Here is a 5,513-nt window from a genome sequence, read left to right on the forward strand (position 1 = left end):
CTAGACCCAACTGTGCGATATTTCAGAGCCGGCAACAGAGCATGGAAAGTCCGCCAGATTTACCCTTAAATGCTCATAAATGACTTCCAGGCACTCTTCGGAAGGTCTTTTATTTCAAAAGAAGGTCCTTCCTTGAGGGAGCACTTCTTCGGCCACTTTGCAAGTGCAACCGCTGCCAGCAAAAGTTCTGAAAATCGAGTTCCCGAAAATCTCCGGGTACCCCGCCAACCCCCAGCCACCCGAATCGCAAGTGTCAATTCGGCGGGTTGCCTGCCGGTAGTCCTTCCGAAAATGAGGCGCCAAATCGCCGCAACGGCCATTTTTCATTTCGGCATCGGGACTTCCGACGGCAACTGATTAACTAGCCCGGGGACTAGAGCGGCAGCAAATGCAACGTGCCCTCTTGGCGGGAGCAACTTGACCGCCCCCGTGGGGAAAGGTCAACTCGGGGCCCGGGAAAGTCGCCGAGTCCGACCCCATACACTTCCATGAGTTGGGGGTTTTGGCCTTCCCGGCCCAAGGCTCGCCTTATTTCGGCCTGCACTTTCGGAAAAGGGTGCATTCCTTTTGGTTAATGATTTCACCAGCCCGGGTCTTAGCCTCTGCCCCGACGGCTAAGTCTTTTGGTTAATGATTTCCTGCGGCTGGGACTACCCTTTCCCCCCGCCCTGCAGGCACCCGGGTCGGGAGGCCGTCGGGGGCACTTTCCGGGGCAAATCCGGACCCTTACGCAAGGGAGAGTGCGCCCCCCGCCTCGGCCGGGGGGTCAGGCTGCCGCCTATTAAGCCCGACAGAAAACCCGAAAAATGGACGAAAATGGGAAAAAATCCCCATCCGAAAAAGGCTTAAAAGTCGGTTGGGCGGCAGCTAGGGTCGGTCTCTGCAGACCTGGAGGCTCGGGTGGACTCTTGGAATAAACGTCCAAGTCCCGACTTGCCACCTCCTACTACTGTGCAGATACCCCGCCAACCCCCAGCCACCCGAATGACAAGCGTCCGATCAGCGGGACGAATTTGACAACTCTGGCCGGACCTCTGGAACTCCATCCCGGGTAACCGGGGCACATTTTTCCGCTTGATCGCCCTTCCACTGGTTAACCATTTGCCCTTTCGGACTTAGTCTCTGGACATTATTCGACTGATTTTCTGGTTAACCATTTGCCCTTTCGGACTTAGTCTCTGGGCATTATTTTCGACTTTTTGGTTAATGATTTCACACTTTTTACTTACTTTTGCGCTTTTTGGTTAATGATTACTCTGCTTACTGGTTAATTATTTGCCCTTTCGGACTTAGTCTCTGGACATTATTTTCGAGTTTTTGGTTAATGATTTCACACTTTTAACATATTTTTGCGCTTTTTGGTTAATGATTACTCTGCTTACTGGTTAATTATTTGCCCTTTCGGACTTAGTCTCTGCACATTATTTTCGAGTTTTTGGTTAATGATTTCACACTTTTAACATATTTTTGCGCTTTTTGGTTACTGATTTCATACTTTTTACTTACTTTTGCGCCTTTTGGTTAATGATTACTCTGCTTACTGGTTAACCATTTGCCCTTTCGGACTTAGTCTCTGGACATTATTTTCGAGTTTTTGGTTAATGATTTCACACTTTTTACTTACTTTTGCGATTTTTGGTTAATGATTACTCTGCTTACTGGTTAACCATTTGCCCTTTCGGACTTAGTCTCTGGACATTATTTTCGGGTTTTTGGTTAATGATTTCACACTTTTTACTTACTTTTGCGATTTTTGGTTAATGATTACTCTGCTTACTGGTTAACCATTTGCCCTTTCGGACTTAGTCTCTGGGCATTATTTTCGACTTTTTGGTTAATGATTTCACACTTTTAACATATTTTTGCGATTTTTGGTTAATGATTACTCTGCTTACTGGTTAATTATTTGCCCTTTCGGACTTAGTCTCTGCACATTATTTTCGAGTTTTTGGTTAATGATTTCACACTTTTAACATATTTTTGCGCTTTTTGGTTACTGATTTCATACTTTTTACTTACTTTTGCGATTTTTGGTTAATGATTACTCTGCTTACTGGTTAACCATTTGCCCTTTCGGACTTAGTCTCTGGAGATTATTTTCGAGTTTTTGGTTAATGATTTCACACTTTTAACATATTTTTGCGATTTTTGGTTAATGATTACTCTGCTTACTGGTTAACCATTTGCCCTTTCGGACTTAGTCTCTGGACATTATTTTCGAGTTTTTGGTTAATGATTTCACACTTTTTACTTACTTTTGCGATTTTTGGTTAATGATTACTCTGCTTACTGGTTAACCATTTGCCCTTTCGGACTTAGTCTCTGGACATTATTTTCGGGTTTTTGGTTAATGATTTCACACTTTTTACTTACTTTTGCGATTTTTGGTTAATGATTACTCTGCTTACTGGTTAACCATTTGCCCTTTCGGACTTAGTCTCTGGAGATTATTTTCGAGTTTTTGGTTAATGATTTCACACTTTTTACTTACTTTTGCGATTTTTGGTTAATGATTACTCTGCTTACTGGTTAACCATTTGCCCTTTCGGACTTAGTCTCTGGACATTATTTTCGAGTTTTTGGTTAATGATTTCACACTTTTAACATATTTTTGCGATTTTTGGTTAATGATTACTCTGCTTACTGGTTAATTATTTGCCCTTTCGGACTTAGTCTCTGCACATTATTTTCGAGTTTTTGGTTAATGATTTCACACTTTTAACATATTTTTGCGCTTTTTGGTTACTGATTTCATACTTTTTACTTACTTTTGCGATTTTTGGTTAATGATTACTCTGCTTACTGGTTAACCATTTGCCCTTTCGGACTTAGTCTCTGGGCATTATTTTCGACTTTTTGGTTAATGATTTCACACTTTTAACATATTTTTGCGATTTTTGGTTAATGATTACTCTGCTTACTGGTTAATTATTTGCCCTTTCGGACTTAGTCTCTGCACATTATTTTCGAGTTTTTGGTTAATGATTTCACACTTTTAACATATTTTTGCGCTTTTTGGTTACTGATTTCATACTTTTTACTTACTTTTGCGATTTTTGGTTAATGATTACTCTGCTTACTGGTTAACCATTTGCCCTTTCGGACTTAGTCTCTGGAGATTATTTTCGAGTTTTTGGTTAATGATTTCACACTTTTTACTTACTTTTGCGATTTTTGGTTAATGATTACTCTGCTTACTGGTTAACCATTTGCCCTTTCGGACTTAGTCTCTGGACATTATTTTCGAGTTTTTGGTTAATGATTTCACACTTTTAACATATTTTTGCGATTTTTGGTTAATGATTACTCTGCTTACTGGTTAATTATTTGCCCTTTCGGACTTAGTCTCTGCACATTATTTTCGAGTTTTTGGTTAATGATTTCACACTTTTAACATATTTTTGCGCTTTTTGGTTACTGATTTCATACTTTTTACTTACTTTTGCGCCTTTTGGTTAATGATTACTCTGCTTACTGGTTAACCATTTGCCCTTTCGGACTTAGTCTCTGGACATTATTTTCGAGTTTTTGGTTAATGATTTCACACTTTTTACTTACTTTTGCGATTTTTGGTTAATGATTACTCTGCTTACTGGTTAACCATTTGCCCTTTCGGACTTAGTCTCTGGACATTATTTTCGGGTTTTTGGTTAATGATTTCACACTTTTTACTTACTTTTGCGATTTTTGGTTAATGATTACTCTGCTTACTGGTTAACCATTTGCCCTTTCGGACTTAGTCTCTGGACATTATTTTCGAGTTTTTGGTTAATGATTTCACACTTTTAACATATTTTTGCGATTTTTGGTTAATGATTACTCTGCTTACTGGTTAATTATTTGCCCTTTCGGACTTAGTCTCTGCACATTATTTTCGAGTTTTTGGTTAATGATTTCACACTTTTAACATATTTTTGCGCTTTTTGGTTACTGATTTCATACTTTTTACTTACTTTTGCGCCTTTTGGTTAATGATTACTCTGCTTACTGGTTAACCATTTGCCCTTTCGGACTTAGTCTCTGGAGATTATTTTCGAGTTTTTGGTTAATGATTTCACACTTTTTACTTACTTTTGCGATTTTTGGTTAATGATTACTCTGCTTACTGGTTAACCATTTGCCCTTTCGGACTTAGTCTCTGGACATTATTTTCGGGTTTTTGGTTAATGATTTCACACTTTTTACTTACTTTTGCGATTTTTGGTTAATGATTACTCTGCTTACTGGTTAACCATTTGCCCTTTCGCACTTAGTCTCTGGAGATTATTTTCGAGTTTTTGGTTAATGATTTCACACTTTTTACTTACTTTTGCGATTTTTGGTTAATGATTACTCTGCTTACTGGTTAACCATTTGCCCTTTTGGACTTAGTCTCTGGACATTATTTTCGGGTTTTTGGTTAATGATTTCACACTTTTTACTTACTTTTGCGATTTTTGGTTAATGATGACTCTGCTTACTGGTTAACCATTTGCCCTTTCGCACTTAGTCTCTGGAGATTATTTTCGACTTTTTGGTTAATGATTTCACACTTTTAACTTAATTTTGTGCTTTTTGGTTAATGATTTCATACTTTTTACTTACTTTTGCCCTTTTTGGTTAATGATTACTCTGCTTACTGGTTAACCATTTGCCCTTTCGGACTTGGTCTCTGGACATTATTTTCGAGTTTTTGGTTAATGATTTCACACTTTTTACTTACTTTTGCGATTTTTGGTTAATGATTACTCTGCTTACTGGTTAACCATTTGCCCTTTCGCACTTAGTCTCTGGAGATTATTTTCGACTTTTTGGTTAATGATTTCACACTTTTAACTTAATTTTGTGCTTTTTGGTTAATGATTTCATACTTTTTACTTACTTTTGCCCTTTTTGGTTAATGATTACTCTGCTTACTGGTTAACCATTTGCCCTTTCGGACTTGGTCTCTGGACATTATTTTCGAGTTTTTGGTTAATGATTTCACACTTTTTACTTACTTTTGCGATTTTTGGTTAATGATTTCACACTTTTTACTTACTTTTGCGATTTTTGGTTAATGATTACTCTGCTTACTGGTTAACCATTTGCCCTTTCGGACTTAGTCTCTGGACATTATTTTCGAGTTTTTGGTTAATGATTTCACACTTTTTACTTACTTTTGCGATTTTTGGTTAATGATTTCACACTTTTTACTTACTTTTGCGATTTTTGGTTAATGATGACTCTGCTTACTGGTTAATTATTTGTACTTTCGGACTTGGTCTCTGGACATTATTTTCGAGTTTTTGGTTAATGATTTCACACTTTTAACATAATTTTGCGCTTTTTGGTTAATGATTACTCTGCTTGCTTGTTACTGATTTCCCCTTTCGGACTTGATCTCTGGCCGTTCTTTTCGACCTTTTTGGATCAGGTTTCCACACTCTGAAATTATTTTGGGCTCACTGATTAGGCGAGATCAAGGGGGCATGCCTGGGCACTTTGGGCTCAGTTTGGGAAGGCGGCGTCCGTGTGCTCCTCCGCCCTTCCCG

Source organism: Heterodontus francisci, unplaced genomic scaffold (genome assembly GCF_036365525.1).
Source record: "Heterodontus francisci isolate sHetFra1 unplaced genomic scaffold, sHetFra1.hap1 HAP1_SCAFFOLD_774, whole genome shotgun sequence".
Taxonomy (NCBI): domain Eukaryota; kingdom Metazoa; phylum Chordata; class Chondrichthyes; order Heterodontiformes; family Heterodontidae; genus Heterodontus; species Heterodontus francisci.